Raw genomic sequence first — 19,594 nt, forward strand, 5'->3', positions numbered from 1 at the left:
GCCCGAGGTCAGCCTGAAACCCGCCGGCCCTGCTGCCGGGGGAGCGGGGGGGCTCGCTGGTCAAGGGAACTTCGGCTCCTGGCGGGCAGTACTTGCGTCGTCTGTCATATCCACTGGGTTTAGGATGTGGAAAAGAGTGTTCAGTACCATTCTGATGGTGAATTCCCAGCGACATGGTCTGGCCTTTCACTCGATGCTTAGGGGAAAAAAAAAAAAAAGAAAAAAAAAAATTGGCTAGCCCTAGCTGTGACCTTTTCCCCTACATACAGGCAGAGATTAACACTAATGTTTCTTTGATCCCTGCTAAGGCACTCCAAATTTACTTCCTATAAATCATATAATTGTGGAGTGTTTCCAACCAATTAATGACAAAGATCTCTGTTCTCAGTTGTTGTTTGTTTGGTGGTTTGTTTTTTTTTCCCCAGCAGTTGAGTCTGCTGTTTCTGCTGTCATAGCCTTGGAGCAGTAACTCCGGAGCCATTTCTTAGCATAATCTGTTCAGGAGATTGCTCTGCTTCCTATCTGACTGATATTTTTTTCCCCGATCCAGCTGATGTGCTCCCACAGCCACTGCTCTAGAAGGTATGAAGCCGCTGTGCTCCTTCCTTCTCTCAAGATAAAATTGGCAGTGTCCTGGTTTGATTCATCTTGCTCTTCCGGGCAAGATTTCTGTCTTGTTAGGCAAGAGCTGGTTTGGGCTTTTTTTTTTGGTGTTTTTTTTTTTTTTTTTTTAAGACTAATGAAAGATTAGCATTTAGTTTCTAGGAAGAGAGAGGGATAGAATCATATTTCCATTACAGATTGGTATGCATTCTTAGGCCTGCGAGCAGCTTATTTTGGCTTTCCTGTTGGGGCTTCATCTGTGACCTGTGCCATCCCTTCTCAGGCATTGGGGTGAAGTCAGGGATGCTTCCTTGCAGCCTAGTTCACCATTCAAGGCTATTAAGGAATCTCCAATCTCAAGGACCCTGTGAGAACTGGGAAGGAATCTTTGGAGTTGGTGCAGACCAAAATACGGTGACTGGGTTTCTTTGGAAGCAACATCTTTTACTATGAGTATTTCTCCGTGTGGATCCTGCTGGTGGTGATAAGAGCAACCAAGCTCGTGTGTACCCGGTGGCTCTTGAGCTGCTTGTATCTTCCCAGCAATCCAGTGTTAGAGCTCCAGCAGTGGTGCTGTGTCTCGTGACCGGCAGCAAGGCTGTTGTGGTCCAGGTTCTACTGGTTAATCTGAATCCCTGCTGTCAGAGGAAGCAAACCAGCAGGTGCCGCAGAGGCTGCATTGCCGGGTTGCCCTGGAATCCAGCTGCATGCCAGCCCCTGTTACACAGTAAAACATTTGGACTATTGGAGAGACTTGGTTCACAGCCATTTTCTCCCTACAGAGGTGTTTTGGGACACCTTTCTTCCCCTCAGCTCCCCACAGAAAGCTGCAGGTATCTTCTGCAGCTCCTAAGGTCAGCAAGACTGGCTGCTGCTAGAGTAGTACTTGTCTCCCTAAGGTGGTGGGATCCAAGTTGTTAAGTAAAGGCTGCAGTGCTGCTTTAACAAATCGTGCCTTGGGATTAGTAAGTTCATTTGGGAGTAATGTTGAGCAAGTCTGTGGTGTCGGCCTCTAATTGGCTTCCTTTTAAATCTGTGAGATAGGCACATTCTTCAGACATGCCATCTTCTCTCCTATTTGTATGTTGCTGATGTTTCATTGACCGCCCTAATAAAAACAGCGTCACTTTTATGTGTCAAGCATCATGTATCTTTTTGGAGAGCATCCTAAAAATGGGAAACTTCTGGAATGGTTCCTTCTCCAAAGCGCAGGGAAAAAAGGCATTTTGCAGTCCTTGCCATACCAGGAAAATGTCATGGTGAAAGACAGCCTGGGCCATGGAGACTCAGCATAAATCCTGGAGGGTCATTTGGAATTTTTAAGTTTTGTTGCCAGTAAGTGAAGAGAGAGAGGAAAAAAGCCATGTTAGCTCTTAGTGGTAGAATTGGTCATAAACCAGCATGAATTCTGAATCAACTTTGAAAATTGCAAGCTGTAGGCACGCTGTAATTTTTTTACCAACACAAGAGGAAGGTGGGACTGAGGCAGCTGGGCCCACTCTACCCTTAGTCCCCTCAGCCCTGGTGATTATTACCAATAGAAGAATCCCACGGGCAAAACTTATATGCAGTTCCAATGGGATTTACACAAGCAAAACCACTTTACCGTACTTCTCTGTACATACTTGCTTTTTGCTGTTATCTTTGAAGCCATTTGGAACATTCAGTTCTTCCCGCTCCTGTGCATCTTACATTAGATACGTATTAGATCCCCTATAGGGCAGAATCAAGGCTGGGTGTGTGTTGTCTGTGGTAGGCATTAGTACTTTTCTGCTGGGAGTGGGCCAATTTGATTAATATTGAGAAAGATTCTTTCAAAGATAATCAACCCGAGCCTTAAGTGTGTATCAGCCTCTTGATGTGAGAGTTGTAATGGCTAGTACTGCCATCAAAGTCACATTTATAAATCTGTACGAGAGATTTGCTGCAAAGGAACAAACCCCAGTGATATTAGTGCTTATGCTTATTACTGGTAGAGCTGACACGGCTGAGCAGGGAGAGAGCTTGAGACTCTTGTCACCGAAAACAGATGCATCTTTCTTTAGTTTCAACTTTTTTACATGGTGGGCAAAGTCATACCCCATGCGTAGTCTAAATGAGACAGTTCTACCTTTTCTCCTAAATCTAGATGAATGATTTCAGCACGGTTCTGTCTGGAGGAATACTCTTGCTGTCCTGATAATGCAAAAGATTCCAGCTACTTTCATACAGTTTTTGTTTGTTATTTGTCATGCATCCACGAGGAAGCATGAACATATATGTATGTCTAAGAATACTCATTTTCTGATCTTCAGAATGGGCGTTGTCCATTTGGGGACAAATAAGACAGTATTAAAAATGCAAATTTCACTTGAAATTTGAATGCTAAGTCAATAAATCAAAACTTGTATTTGAGTATGAAAATATAACTGAAAAAAATAATTTGAAAAAATTGATACCAAAAATGCTTTGGTATCATTTGCTGTCATTGTGTTTTTTCCTTAAACAGCTGCTTCTCCCAGTTGATATTTGTCAGTTTTGTTGTACTATCACATAACCTTAGCCTTATTTTGTCCTAAACTGCAGGCTTGAATGGGAGATGTTATGCTAAAGACCTTCAGGCAGGTCTGAGAACTAAAATTGACAGTATAACTTTTTTTTTTTTTAATTGGCTTTCTCTTCTTCAATAGAGACTTGTTTCACAAAGAATGTTTCAAGATCTTGGTCAGTCCAGATCTTAATGACACAGGTGAATTTTTCAGAGCTTCCTATAGAATACCATTCCATAGCCTTGTAGATTGTCACCATTAAACTTTTTCTTCCTGTTTAAAAGTCTTATATTTTCCATTGCCTAATTTTACGTTACTGCTTATCATTAAAATATATATCTTTACTCAGCATTCTGAGTTTCAATGTATTATCTTTTAATACTTATGTGCTATTCCTTTTAGTCTCCCTTTAGCCAAGTCCTGTGCATTCAACTTACTTGCTTGTTTTTATAAATAAAATTTTATTTTTCACTTGTCTTGCAAATATGGCAGCTTATATTGTTGGTTTTTTGGTTGTTTTCACTAGATTCAATTCAGTGGGGTTTGACCCTACTTTTTTTTCTCTTCCTGAAATTGTTACCAAAGAGAAACTGATTTAATCTTATAATTCAGGTAGCTTAGGTAAACATATAAAACTCACCCTAGACTGAGTAATTACTGAGAAGGCTGGGATCAGATAAGATGTAACCCAAAAAATTTTTCAGAAAAGTGACATTCAGACAACTGGATCTCAGGTTTTTTACGTATATTCTAGGGCTTGGACTGAGGATGCCTATTTTTCTAAAATTTGCAGAGGCAGCTGCCTTCCTTTGAAACTGTCTAGCACCTTTTAGAAGTCTGTACTTTGGCTTCCCCAGCACCAGAACACAGTGAAACTACATCCTTAACCCCAAAAATTTTTCAGAAAAGTGACATTCAGACAACTGGATCTCAGGTTTTTTACGTATATTCTAGGGCTTGGACTGAGGATGCCTATTTTTCTAAAATTTGCAGAGGCAGCTGCCTTCCTTTGAAACTGTCTAGCACCTTTTAGAAGTCTGTACTTTGGCTTCCCCAGCACCAGAACACAGTGAAACTACATCCCTTTGCAGAACGATGACCTCTAAAAGAAGTTGCATTCTGGCTTCTCTTGGCCCATCTTCAAACACAGCCTCATTTTCATTGTCCGCCCATCGGGAAACCCAGAGGATAGCCTTTGAAGCTTCCCAGGGATTTTTGTATTCCCCACCACCCCTTCAGTCATCCAAATCCCTTGCTGTTTCCTGGCTCAGGAGTTGGAACCACAGTGAACAGCAGCGTACCATCCAGGGGAAGAATAGTTAATGTGGAATTGCAAGGAAATGGGTATTATAGTAGTTTGATATTGTTTGTTTTCTAACTGTACAGACTGAATGTGGGTACTGGGAGACTAAGTTCATGAATATTTGTGAAGTACTTAGGTTCTTCCAAAGAAAGTTGCCATAGAAGTGCACAGTAAGATTATTTTCAGAGGAAAAACTGGTCTCTTCGAGGACCATCTGTGCTGTGACAGCAGAAGTGAGTCAATTAATGATGGAGAGGAAGCAAGACAGGAATGATGGAGAGGTTGCAAGACACCTGAATAGAAGATAAGGAGGCTTTTGTCATTAAAATCAAATTAAACTGTATATTTGATACACGCTTTTCCTTTAGTATTACTGGCCTTAGATTGAAAGGTCTTCTAGGCAATGAGTTGCCTTCATATGTATTTAACAGTGTTTAACAGAGCAGGACCTCTCCTATTTGGTACCATGGGGGAATATTAAATCTAACATGGAGAAAGCAGCTTAAAACAAAAGTTTCAAATTTACAGTTGTAATAAGGTAGTACATATGAGAATTCGAACAGATTTACGGTTCTTATATATCCTTCCTGATGTGCTACGTTGCTCCTTTCACTTAAGGTAGGATTCTGGTCAAAACCAAAAACTTGTCTCAGCTCCAGGCCTTTAAATTTATTCCGTCTCTTGGGTATCTCAGCTGGCATGTCAAGACCCAAAGAGCACAGAAAACACCCTCTAGCATACAAAAGCTAAGGTATTTTACCTTTTTTTTTTTTTCTTTCTTTCTTCTTGAACTTATTTTCCATCCTTGAGATGCTGGTAGCAGCAGGCAGCAGCAGTCCGCTTGATTCCTGATAATACCAGAGTGCCCAGGGAAATTCTAGTACAGACTTCTCAACTTCTCTCCAGCCCCCCAGGCCGTGAAGACAGGAGGAGTCTTCTGCATTCGCTAAAACAACAGGTCTGAGGAGGCCTTTGCTTATTATGCCAGGGGAAAAAAATAATCCTCTCTTGTCAGGATGGCCAGAGATAATAGTTATATCTATCAGATAGTTTGAGAGAGATGGTTTGTAGCAGTCCACCCTGGTTTTGTTTAGCTTTCTGTTCTTGTAGCCCTGGTTAAAAGATCCTGCCTGTGTGGTAAGGGGTTAATGCAGTCCTCAACACAAATACCTGTAACACACAATGTTGCCAGGCAGGCTGTCCTCAGGATGACAGGAACAGAACTAGGATGTTCTTCCCCCACACTACCACTTTTAAACAAGCTTTCAGATGGTTGTTACATCCCTCCCAGGGAAGCTTTCCTGGGGTGGCGGTGCCCTGCCCATATCCGCTGACCTGAGCGATCCCCCGTCACCGTTCCAGCAACTGCTTTTGTTTGTTCCTCCAAGCATTCCTTCTTGCCTACACTACCAAGTTCCAGTAGCCCCGGAAATCATATCCTTCCCAAAGCGCTGGACCCTCCCGCACATTTCATAGCATAGCAACGTAACTCCATTACCATGGATCCCAGACACAGGCGTGCAGAATTTATCTAACTAATCGAGCGGCTAAGGGACACCGATTCCAGCTATAGTCAGCTTGGAGTATAAAGCAGTTACAGCTAAAAGATACTCTACAAGCACTTCCCAGGGAGGCAAAACAACGAGGTGTATTTTTTTTTTTTTTCTTTTTTAATGGCCAATGTAATGGGTATAGTCTTGGTAAACAAGAGGACAGAATTATTCATTCATCCCTAAATTGCTTCCCACTGAGGTATCACACCTGCATGTGGTATTTGAGAGCTGGGAGCTCTTTCTTTAAAATATTGCCACGCTGTAGAAGTTTATTACCCAGCTTTTACTCTAAATGCGGTTATTATGCATTGCCATTTTTTACTCAAAATCAAAATACACTCTAAAAGAAAGATGCACTTGGTTGCTCTCTGCAAAGCAGCTGGCATGACTGGTGTCAAATGGAATACAGAGCAGCTGGTCTGTCTTTTGCCACTTAGCAGTTAATGAAAACTTACCAAATCTCAACTAGTAGCTAACTGGAAATTTCTACAAAAGCCATCTATAAAGCACACACATAGGTCTTCTAGAGTAAAACAAACCTGATAAAACCTGTTCTTATCCAGGGAAGAAATCTGTTCATCTGTATTCCCTGACTTCACGCACCTTTGGCAAGGTGTTTGGGACTGTTTGCTGAGTGTGTTATTTAAAAGATACAGTTAAAATGAAGTGAGAGGGGTTTTTTCTCATTTTAGGAACACATTGAAGCCCTGATATAGGGCCTATTTGTTACAGAAAAATTGAATGGATGCCACAGTGGGCAAATCTGTCTTGCACCAACTTGCAGAAAAATAGTGTCTTGTTTTAGAAATATTTCAAACGGGGAGGAAGGACACTTAAAACATGGCTTTGAAAAGCACAGAAGGATAATTCTTGCCGAGTTGTGATTACAAAAGCATTTCCCATTAGGAAGATTTTAGAACTGACTTGAGACGAGCTTATAACGAACCTTGAATTACAAGTGTAGTCTTTTTTCATAAGAACAGTCTTCACCAAGCAGTGCTGTTTGGGTCAGCGATGAGTTCTTTTGTTGTTGGAGATGGCTTTCGATTTCATGATGTTGCAATCGGAAAGCCTCGAACATTTCAGGATCAGTTCTAATATTTTCCTGTTGGTAAGCCATTTTTAAGGCAATATAAGGTTTATGGTTATTTTCCAAACATGGGTCCAAAATAAAAAGTCCAAGAAAGCCCATCCCATAATTCAGGCTGACACTAAGTGTACACTTCTCCAGGTTTGGCAGAGTGTGTTGTGTACAGTGGTTGTGTGATGAATGTAACATTTTCTGTGAGATTCTCCTGCTCCTTCCCTCCTTTGAGGTATTTCTATTTTCCGTTATTTCTCTTTTCCTAGGGCCTTGACACTGTTATATGCATTCGTGTTGGCCGGTTTATGTGAGTTGCGAATACACAGCTAACAGTGATTTATATAACTGGGGTCTTGAAGGAAGATGAAACTTAACAAAGGAGAGAAAAATCAGGCTTTTAACTATTACATCCATTCTGTTTACTTTCAAGGCATTGCAGGGGTTTTTTTGTATTTTATTTTCCTTGATCAATTCTTATTTTTCTTCATGTCTTCCATTTCAGGTCCTCTTTATCTTGTCTTTTCCTTCAGACAAAGTTACAATATGTTTTTCTTGACATTTCTACTTAGATATTCAGTATGGGTCTCCTCAGCTGGCTGAGGGAAAAAAGCCAAAACTATTCATTTGCCCTGACAAGTGTTTTCACTCTCCATGTTTTCGATGATTGGTTGTGCTGTGTGCTTGACTTCTGCAGCAGCTAATAAGTAACTCCTGATCCAGCAAAAGCTTCCAAAGGTTGACAGATATCACTTGAGTTCGCCTTTCGGAGGTAAGTGACAGCCCTTTAACCCAATTACAGTCTAGTGCAGCAGAATTGGACTCACATGTGAACCTCTACTAAGTGGCTACTACAGTTAACTTATGGGGAACGGGACAGTATTCCTTTTTCAAGGGGAATTAAGATCTGTTGTGCTTTAATTTATATATTGTTTGGAATGCTCCAGCCTGTTTCCACCATAGCGCCAATTTTTCCATTGCTGCATCTGTTCATTGTTTCCTAACTCCGTTTTTTAATACTGAAATCTATTACTCGTGTGTTAACATGTTTTACAGTAGTTTTCACTGAGACATTTGGAGTTTTACTTTTGTCTAGTTAGCTGGACACTTTTGTCACAGTGTCCCTCTAATTAATATGGCCAATTTTGCCATGTCAGTTACTTTGTGGAGTATGTAACTGTAATTGTGACCATCATATAAATCTGTTCTTTATTGCACTGGTAGCAATCCAGCAGACCACTGCCACTAGCACCAAACTTCCCTGTAATTCTGACATCGTAGCGAATTCCTCCCCAACTGGCAATAAGAAGGTCTTACATGGCTTTTTCTCTGCTTGAATTCTCTGTTTTCTGGATTGTGAAATTATCCTCTGCATAATTCAAGAACCGTTTCATGATCTATGTTTAGCAGAATTTGTTACCCAACAGATGTCTGCACAGTTAATGACCTCTGTAAGTACAGCCCTGTGATTTCTTGCTACTGATGGTCCAAGAATTTTTAATCTATTCTGCTACAAGACAGCACTCGGGCAGCATGTCACCTTTTATTAAAAAACAAAAGCATAAAATGTGTATAAATTTTCCCTTCAGAACTGTTATGCCTAGTCAGAAGTGGTATTTCTCCCTCATTCTCTTTTGAATCTTTATGTTCATGAATGTGTGCATACATAAATGCTCATAGTTCCATATTTTTCTGGCCAAAACCAAAGGACATGAATAAAACCCCCTGAAATTAATCAAAATATAATTTCAAAGAAAAAGTACTTCCATAAATACAAGTCAGAACTGACACTGCCAGCTTTCAAGTTGGGGAAAGGGTAAATGCCTAGAAAAGTCCATGGTAGGAGAGTGTCTTTGACTGTCACTTTTACGCATATGGCAAATGTAGGCTTACCAGAGGATTTGGAGGCACTGGAGCCAGATTATTAGCCCCAGCTAGTGATGTGTTCACAGTATAAAATCATGCTGCAGCTGCACAACCATTCCCTTTTTCCTCCTCCCCATTCAGATCAGGATTGAGCCCATCCCTGCATAGGAAAGTTGCCCTAGTTTCTCTTCTGGTTTTTTCTCTCTTTTCAGTTATTGGCACTTGGGAGAAGAAAAGTATCAGGCAGGATTGTATCAAAGAGAAGTTAAGAGAGTCACTAACATCTGGCACTCCTCTCGCAGGAGCGGGAGTCGAGGAACTGAATGCTGATTGATACAGGTCCAGTCAGACATTCCTATGGAGGGGTTCTGCAAGCCAGATGCCGAAGTCCCTAAAACATAAATCTGCACAGTGAAGTGCTTGAGAGGATGGCTCATAATTTGCCACTGTGAAGGAGAGAAACTGGACTGCCTGCACACAAGTGCTCCTGTAGCAGTCGGGCTCTCGGCAGCTGCCTGGGACCCCCACCACCTAGCTCCTGAATGCCAAGAAGTTTGCTAGATATCTTGTTGGTACCTGCTCCTACAGTGGAAGGGTCATTGTGGCCAAACTGCTGGATTGGAAGGTACCAAAACCCTGGAGAAGATTCATCAGCTGGACCTACCCTGATAAGGTTCGGAGGCCAATGCTCAGGCATTGCTATGCAGAGCTCTTACAATTGAATTGTAAGCACGTTGCCTGGCAATTTTGGCACGCAACTTTTAGTAACCTCTCACATGGTACCTGGACATGACTTGGAGGACAGCATGGAGCAGGGACCATTTCCCCAAAGGCAGTTTTACATCATCACTCTTTCTTGGGGGAAGAAGAAAATGTAGTTCTGTGATGCAAGCTGGGACACACTGTTTGGCCTCAGAACCCAAAGAATAATCTCTGGTCTGTTTTATGAGCTAATAGAGCTGGACCCATCCTGGAACAGGTACCAGAATTTCTTGCTACAGTTTTGACCTCGGGCTCTCTAGCTTTAGGGAAAGGTCTCTTTTTTAGTTTGGTTTTGTGTTTTTTTGGTTGTTTCTTTTTTGATGTGTTTAAGTATGTGCATACATGCATACCTACACATGTGGCTTTTCAGATGGAGAAACCTATTTCCAACACTCATTCATTTAATTTGAGGGTCTTCACATGTCCTTAATTACTACCTGTCCCTTCTCCAATGTCTTCTCACTTGAACACTTTGGGAGCACTGACATGGCCAATTCTTACAGTGTTTCTTGTCGTGGTTCAGTGAAAAATAACTGTTGCCCTAGTTCCCTCCTATTACTGGGAACTGATCTAACACACCAGAGAAGTTCTTTTGACTTCAAGAGCATCACTTGGCCTCATATGGAGCCTTTTTGAGCACCTTTATTTTTGACCCTGATACCTGATTTAGAGCCTCTGTGTGAAAATTGTCCTGTGCTGATATTAAGCATACAATACAGAGGCTATTCTGGGGCCAGTTAGCCTGAACATCAGGGGCTAATCAAAACTACTGAGAATGTCAGTTTTGTTTTGTTTTGTTTTTTATCAGTCAGTCCCAGATGGGCTGAGTTGGGGGTTTTCCTTGTTTTCCCATTTGGAGTTCCCTCATCCACTTTCAGAGGTACAAGATGTACATTCACCAGTTCCTCAGCCTTCACAGAGGTATTTCTACTATCTTGTCAGATGATATTTTTACACAAGGAGGTCACCAAGTTACAGATGAGGACATGACTGAGTATTTGGTTTTCCCCTCCAAACACGTGTGGCCTCTTGTCTCTAGAGCATTTACTATTTCACAAATAAAGGGTATTTCTCCCACTTTCATGAATTTTCTCATTTGGTGGCTGTCCTGGAATGGGCCAGTGCTTCCACACCCACTCTTGTCCCAAAGGATGTCTCCCCAAAGCAGCTAAACCTGACTCAGATATGGTTCCCTCTTCAAAATCAAAGGGCACTCTGTAGATTCTGACTATAGACATATGGGCCTACTGCGGTGCAAGATGTTCAAAGCAATCAGACATTCTGGCTGTAATCTATCTAAAATAAAAATGATACTTATCAGGAACGGCCATGAGGTAATCAGGGAACCAAATGCTCCACAACACCATCTGCGATAGTGCCCATCTAAATGTGGCATCACTGGGACGTATATGTGTGCTCACAGGCTGAGGAACCCCTTCCTGCAGTGATGGCCAGAAATCCTGACTTACCTGCTAAAGTGAAGGTGACTCATAACATTTGCACAGAATAAGACATGAAAAAGTTTGATTAGACAATCTGGGATTCTTTTTTAAATTCCTCGAACAGCCCTATGGTACTGAGTCATAAGTCCCTGTATACGCTGAAACTTCTGCAATTTTGCTCTCAAGCTGCTTCTCAGGACTTCTTTGCAGGAATCATTTTCCACAGAGAGGATGAGTTCAGCCATCTACTTGGAACTACAGGAACTACATGCTTTTAAATCAATCTTTTGTCACTGGTTTGAGCCAACAAAAATTGGCAGCTTTAGTGAGAGTCTACCTATTTTTTTAAAAACTCAGATGCTTGTTTTGTACAATATGAAGCTGTCCATGTAATTGCAATAAGGGGTGATCTACAAAATGGCTTGACTTCAAGAAAACTGCCCAGCTCCAAAAACTTTCTATCAAAAAATGTATATTGAAATGATGCTAGAGCTTTGTTAGCAGTAGCAGTTAGGATCTTTTTGGCCGTAAGTCATATCAGACTTCTTTCTATCTTTTTTGTAAAACATTCCTTCATTCCTACTTCTAAAGTACTTTCAATATTAGCAAGCAAAAAACAGTGTTTAATAGTTTAATAACAGTTTTCTTGTTTGATTTTTCTCAAAACAGAATGCTCAAATCGTAGAATCACAGAATGGTTTAGGTTGGAAGGGACCTTTAAAGGTCATCTAATCCAACACCCCTGCAATGAGCAGGAACATCTTTCATTAGATCAGGTTGCTCAAAGCCCTGTCCAGTCTGACCTTGAAGACTTCCAATGATGAGGTATCCACAACTTCTCTGGGCAACTTGTTCCAGTGTCTCACCACCCTCATCGTAAAAAAATTTCTTCTAATGTCCAACCCAAACCTACCCTCCTTCAGTTTAAAACCATTTCCACTTGTCCTGTCACTACAGGCCTTGGTAAAAAGTCTCTCTCCGTCTTTCTTATAAGCCCCCTTTAAGTACTGATAGGCTGCAAGAAGGTCTCCCCGGAGCCTTCTCTTCTCCAGGCTGAACAACCCCAACTCTCTCAGCCTTTCTTCACAGCAGAGGTGTTCCAGTCCTCTGACCATTTTCGTGCCCTCCTCTGGACCTGCTTCAACAGGTCCGTGTCTTTCTTGTGCTGGGGACCCCAGAGCTGGACACAGTACTCCAGGTGGGGTCTCACCAGAGTGTAGTAGAGGGGGAGGCTCACCTCCCTCGACCTGCTGGCCACACTTCTTTTGATGCAGCCCAGGATACGGTTGGCTTTCTGGGCTGTAAGCACACGTTGCCAGCTCATGTCCAATTTTTGGTCCACCAGTATCCCCAAGTCCTCCTCTGCAGGGCTGCTGTCAATCCATTTATCCCCCAGTCTCTATTGATATTGGAGACTGCCCTGACCCAGGTACGGGACCTTGCACTTGGCCTTGTTGAACCTCATGAGGTTTCAGATGGTTGAAAGCATTTTGTCAATCTAACATCCACTGTAGGCCCATGCATAGTAAAGGTGAGAAAATTAAAAAAAAAAAACCTAAAAGACAAAAGTTGTTCTAAGAAAACATTCCTTGATATTCCCTGGACATGTTCTTAATGGTACACTTTAGATGAAAGAAAAGGAAATACTTCAAAGCTTTCATATAGTTCATGCATTATGTAAGAGAAATTTATTTACCTTTCAAGCAGGTTACATAGGTGCTTTTAATGCATTTTCCAAATAGAAAATGTATTTATTGATGATACTCCATGATTCTTCAATATCACAGAGGGAAGGAAGATCTAGGGGAAAAAAAAAGTTCTGAAGTCCTGAGGCCTAGAAAAATACAAGAATAATGAGCTTAGAAGAATTAGGGGTCAGAAAGTTCCACCAAAAAGACAGTGAATTAAATTACAGAGTTTTTTTTACAGCAAGTCGGGAGCCCAAAATGTGAGTAATACTATAGCAGGATCAATGAGGACAAAGGAAACAGCAATAAGACTGCATACAATGCCAGAACTGCTTATGGGGCAAAATGTATGAGCCAGGAGTTCTCATTTGCAGCCCACACACTGACACAGCATCACTTTTTTTTGTTCTCACATGTTCACAGTTAGTTACAAAGCCAACAGCACTTGCATGGCAGCTAAAAATGAGTCTATTTCTTCTCGATAAGGTGCTACACAGTGATACTGCCATGCATATTTTTTAAAGCTAATCTTTTTCTCCATGACTTTGACCTACAGCAGATTCAAGCTGTGTTTCTGATAGGTCCTCATTTTCTGAATGCCCGCATAAAACAAAACTAATGAAACATAGAAGAAAACTGTCATAATGAGCATGTAGGGATTATTAATAGAAATGTGATAGACAGTACTATTCATTGTGTGACTGATAAATACCTGGAGCAAAATAAGGAGCAATGTCTAAATTTGAGGGTGCATTTTTATAACAAGTTTTGTGTTTTTAAGCAAGATGGACAGGCGAGTTTTCCACAGAACACTTTGGTGTTCTGTGAAGTTTGCCTTTCTATATAAAGAGCTCATCTATATTTGTTTCCCACATGCTTCCAAGAATGATGTAGCATCTGAAATTAAAAATATTTTTCAGTAACTATCTTATGAAGGCTATCACTGCTGACAAAACAGGAGGAGAGAATTTTAAGCATGCATTTTTGCAGTTGCATAGAAGTGCAAGTTTTGAAGAAATTGTAAATCCCATATACCGTAAAGTTGGAAAACATTTAGTTTACAAACAGGCAGAGAAGGAAAGCATGGGAGAGAATAAATTCTGCCACGTTCGACGGCTATTGAGAGGCAGCTCTACTTGTTGCCAAGTGGTTTTACCTTTTTTATGTGGTTATCTTTTGTGTATATAAGTTCTTTGGTTTTGCATGGGTGATTGAGTAAGAGGCCTCAGAAGCTGAAGTCTGGCTCGCTGTCAACGGAGCAGTTTTAAATTTAAGCACTGAATCAGTCAAAGTGCAGTTTCGCTCCCACACTAGTTCCCCTCTTGCAGAGTGAGAGCAACTGGAATCAGATTACTTAATGGCTCAAAGGGGCACATGTTGAATAGTTTGAGCCTAACATTTAATCGCCATAAAATAGTTTTTCTTTATTAAAGGCCTGTTCTTGGGATTATTACTATTACTCTTATTATTGTTGAGCACTTTATAAAAGGACTGTTTTTCCTAGTATCCGCAAAGAGGCCAACCTGTTTATTAAATTGTCCTACTCCTACTCAGTGGCCCCAGTGCTTGCCAGTTTTAGCTGAAAGGTATGCGAGATGTCACTATGTTGCCAGATCATGTAATGATAATTTTTCAGAAAAGTTGCAATTACGCCAAAACAGAACATACTGCTGTGCTTTTTGGACAAGGGATTTCTCCTCCTCTTGTAACAGAAGTAACAACTTTGCAGACGGGAGTATCTAAACACAGGGCTGACAGCAGAGCTGGAGACCCTCCGGCTCCCTCCTCTCCGGGCCACCCTTCTGACCAGCAGGTCGGGATTCTCTCCTGCTTGTCTGAGCTGTCACACAAGACGTGATTACCTACTTTTTAAAACAAATATAGTTTGTAAAACTCAGAAGAATCTCACCCTGATAAACCAAAATAAATAAATAAATAAATCAACCCCAAACCAACCAGCAAACAAAACAGAAGATGGAGCCAGAGAGCAGCTTTTAAAGCTAATTGCCAGAGAAGACGGGGAATTCAATTTGCTCCAACTCCCAAGCTTCAAACAAGACTGCAGATGAGGAATTGGAGGAAGTCCTCCAAGGCTCTGGTGCGGTACGAGGGCATGGAAAGTGGCTCCGCTGTGTGTGAACGCATCGGTTCAAACCAGCACTGCTTCTTCCCAGAGGTCTTCTGTCGTCATCCTGTCCATGAATACATGAGCCAGTATTATTGCTCATAGGCAGGCAGCCTAATTCTGCTCTATCCAAATCAAAGGAGTGAAAGTCAACCCGTATCAAGAAAATAAAGGCCAAAACTAACAGAGGGAAGGATGTTTCATTTACCACGGTGGCATGCCAAAACACAGAGTAGGAGAAATGACGCTAAGAAACAAAGATGAGGTAATATTAATTCTATATAAAGTAAGCCGCATTTTTCAGCTTGTTTTTCACTCCGTGTTACTGATGGATATACTATTCCAAGAAAGTTCAAATAATCCAAGCATACCATACTAGTAACCACACTTCCTACCGATTCAGAATTTATGTTAACAACAAAAAGGACCTTTAAATGAAGTAGTCATATAAATTTCCTTCCGTGTAATTTTTATGATTACCTGCAAAAAGCACATACCAGAGGAGCATCATATAATTCTTAACCCTACAATTTTTTTGAATGTAGAAAAAGAACTAAATAAGCTTGCTTTTCTTGGCTTCAAATTCAGTTACTAAGTCGTCTTGCAATATTTTTAATCCATGCAATTTGACCTGAAAGCTATGACAGAAAATGAAAAAAAAAAACCTGCTAAGTAGTATTTATAAGGTTTATTTTCTTGATTTTTTTTCAGTTATATGGGGGAACACTTTTCTAAACTACCCTAATTTTGCTTCTGTAGGTACTCATTAAACTCAATGTCTACAGCGATTCTAACTTGAAGTCTTTTTATCCATTAGTTTTTGTCATTATGGGAAAATTGTTTTTTAAAAGTTTTTGACTGAATTGTGTGTGACAACGGTAGATCTGGGAGAACACTCAGGTCTTGTTGGTAATTTCAATGCCTTTTCCACCATTACAACAATATTCTTTTAGCCTGTCGGGTGGAATGCAGGAGGAAGCTCCAGGTTCCCGTCTCACTTCAAAATCTTTCTAATTCTTCTCTGCTTCCCTTCCTCCTCCCCCCAGTTTTCCATGCATTACTTTTTCTTCCCTCAGTCATAGCAAAACTGCTTTTGTGTGCAATAATTTCCCAACCATATTTTCCCATCTTATAAGGGAGAGTAGTGCATTGACCTCAAGACTGGACACCTGGTAAAGTGATGTACTAGACTGCAGGACACCTTTCTATTCAAGTGCCTTCCTGGTCTTGCAGAGGAAGTCACCATTACAGATAAGCTTTAAAACATGCCCTTACGATTTTTATCTTGACTGGCCGCTGCAGCCTCTCTTGCATTGTGGGTTTTGTTGGGTTTTTTTTTCCAAAGGGTAACATTTCCAAAGATCAAACCTTTATATAAAGCATATATTTTATTTCAGCATATTATTATTTGGCTTTGGTCCAAAATGCATGCCCCCCTTTCAGTGTTTTCCTGCAAACAGTGTCTTAAACCTTGAAGGAATAGTGTTGGACCTGAAACTGTTTAAGGATATAGGAGAGACAAGGTTAATAGGGAAATGTAGTATGTCTCAATAGGCAATTGAAGAAAATCCAGCTAATTTGGGGGATATGTAGGACCAGTCCTGTGAATTCCTATCAAGACATTCATGTTCTCCATTACTTGCTTCCTTAAAGGCCTGTTTGGCAAAAAGTATTCTGGGTCTCCCAAGAGCTGGCAGTGTGTTGTCTCCAGCATACTCCCAGCCCCTAATTATCTGTCAGCAATGCACAGTGCCCAATCTTGAATGCAAACAACTGCAAAGACAGCAGACCTTGCCAGACTTCAGTTTTAAAAGACATTTTTAGATACACATCCATTCTGAAAACTGTCAAGTATATAGTATATATGATGGAGTGACTACATCAGTGGACACGGGAAGGGCTACAGATGTCGTCTGTCTGGACCTCTGTAAGGCCTTTGACACGGTCCCCCACAACATCCTTCTCTCTAAAGTGGAGAGGTATGGATTTGATGGGGGGACTGTCCGGTGGGTGAGGAATTGGTTGGATGGTCACATCCAGAGGGTAGTGGTCAATGGCTCAATGTCCAGATGGAGGTTGGTGACGAGTGGCGTCCCACAGGGGTCTGTATTGGGACCGGTACTGTTTAATGTCTTCATCAATGACATAGACAGTGGGATCGAGTGCACCCTCAGCAAGTTTGCAGATGACACCAAGCTGAGTATGCTGCAGTCGGCATGCCAGAGGGATGGGTTGCCATCCAGAGGGACCTGGACAAGCTGGAGAAGTGGGCCTGTGTGTACCTCATGAGGTTCAACAAGGCCAAGTGCAAGGTCCTGCACCTGGGTTGGGGCAACCCCCAGTGTCAATACAGCCTGGGGGATGAAGGGATTGAGAGCAGCCCTGCCGAGAAGGACTTGGGGGTACTGGTGGATGGAAAGCTGGACATGAGCCAGCAATGTGCGCTTGCAGCCCAGAAGGCCAATCGTATCCTGGGCTGCATCAAAAGCAGCGTGGCCAGCAGGTCAGGGGAGGTGATTCTGCCCCTCTCCTCTGCTCTGGTGAGACCCCACCTGGAGTACTGCGTCCAGCTCTGGAGCCCTCAGCATAAGAAAGACATGGACCTGTTGGAGCGGGTCCAGAGGAGGGCCACGAAAATGATCAGGGGGATGGAACACCTCTCCTATGAAGAAAGGCTGAGAGAGTTGGGGCTGTTCAGCCTGGAGAAGAGAAGGCTTCAGGGAGACCTTCTTGCAGCCTATCAATACTTAAAGGGGGCTTATAAGAAAGATGGGGACAAACTTTTTAGCAGGGCCTGTTGCGACAGGACAAGGGGGAATGGCTTTAAACTAAAGGGGGGTAGATATAGACTAGATAAAAGGCAGAAATTTTTTATGCTGAGGGTGGTGAAACACTGGCACAGGTTGCCCAGAGCAGTGGTGGATGCCCCATCCCTGGAAACATTCCAGGTCAGGTTGGACGGGGCTCTGAGCAACCTGATCTAGTTGAAGATGTCCCTGCCCACGGCCTGGGGGTTGGACTAGATGACCTTTAGAGGTCCCTTCCAACCCAAACTATTCTATGATTCTATATCAACATCTTCAAAGAATATCTCACACGTCTCATCAAGTAGCGAGACAAGCATTTCTAGCTGTAGGTCTAGCGTAGGACCTCAGGATCATCCACAGCAGTAAAAGGATTGGTCTTTGCCTCTTTAGTAGTAGTTCTCTTCTAAGAATTGTGAGAAAGAGATGTTATCTAATGTGATCTCACATCCTCTGGGAAATAGCTGAGACTGCGGATTCATTTCCTGTAAGCCATTATACAGCCATCGGCTGTTCCTGAGTGGACCTTTCCCTCCACAGTAAGCTTGTGAACCTCAAATAGTTTAGTTGAGTAAAGCTTAAATGTCTTGCTGTGATCCTGGAGATATTGCTTGTGTGTCTGGCATAACACAGATCACTAAACATCGTGAAAATTTAGTTTCCGCCCCAAAGAATTTACTATATCTTTACTCTGTTGCCTGTATCTACTACATAGGCAACGTAAGTGCCGAGTGGGCAATCAGGATTTGTTCTGTTGCTGATGCTGCTGTATGTTACTCCCAGAGAAAAAGTAAACTCCTGATCTTTGAGTTTTTCATACCTGAACTCTTAGAAGTCTCCTCAGTTTTTCTGCTAATGGGCAGGAACACGGAATCTTTTCAGAGAACTGCTGCTCATTGGCTTAGTGTGGGTAAATTTAAAGTTACAGCTGAAATAACGCTTTCCAATCTGCCAACGACTTCTGCGATGTAGGACAACAGTTCAGACATTGAGCATGATTTACCAGAATCTTTTGAGACAGATTATTAAAGTTTGGCATATACCTCAGGAAGAAGTGCTTTTTCACTGGCTTTAGCACAGAGCTTTGGGTAAGTTATCTGACCTTCTTGGACCTCAATGAATCCATCAGGAAAAGTGAGTGAAAAGTGGCATCTTGCCAAAAATGAGCTGCTGGAAGGTGCGTTTCCCTTAGGAATAAGCTCTCCGATGGTGAATTTCTACTGCCATCGTGCAACCAGCCCTGCCACTCTGCAAACCTGCTACCAACCCCTGCCTGCCGCAAGGCTTTGCGCCGACCGTTACCTCTGTCCAGGCTGGCCCCGCGTTTCATTTCACCCGTTTTCATCACCGAATACTGAAATTCACGTAGAAATTGTTCAACTCTGTAAGCGTTGTGTGATGCAGAAACTACTACAGAAAGCTTAATACAACAAGGTCCTACTGTCTAATGTAGCAGCAGAAGTCCTGTCTTTACCTCACGTGCTGACCTTCAGTCCCAAGATAAACTCAGATAGGAAAAAGTAATGTAAACAGAGGGAAGCAATCGTCCCGTTCAATCTTTACTCCCCTTTTTTTCGCAAAAGGGTTCGTAGCAATGTGACCACGGGACGGACAGCAAAGCAGCCTAACCGTGTCAACGGAGGAGCGCTAGGCACTTGTCAGAAGCGGGACACGTTTACCTGGCTGCCCCCTGAGGCGTACGCGCGCTCGGCCCGGACAGCCCGCGCCCCCCGGAGGGCGGCCATTGAAGGAGACGTGTGTTTAAACCACCGTCTGTCCAAAGGTTTTCCTTCGCAAAGGCGCGGCGCAGCAGCCCAACGTTGCGAGATGGCGGCGGGC

This window comes from Aptenodytes forsteri, unplaced genomic scaffold (assembly GCF_000699145.1).
Source record: "Aptenodytes forsteri isolate BGI_AS27 unplaced genomic scaffold, ASM69914v1 Scaffold155, whole genome shotgun sequence".
Lineage (NCBI taxonomy): Eukaryota > Metazoa > Chordata > Aves > Sphenisciformes > Spheniscidae > Aptenodytes > Aptenodytes forsteri.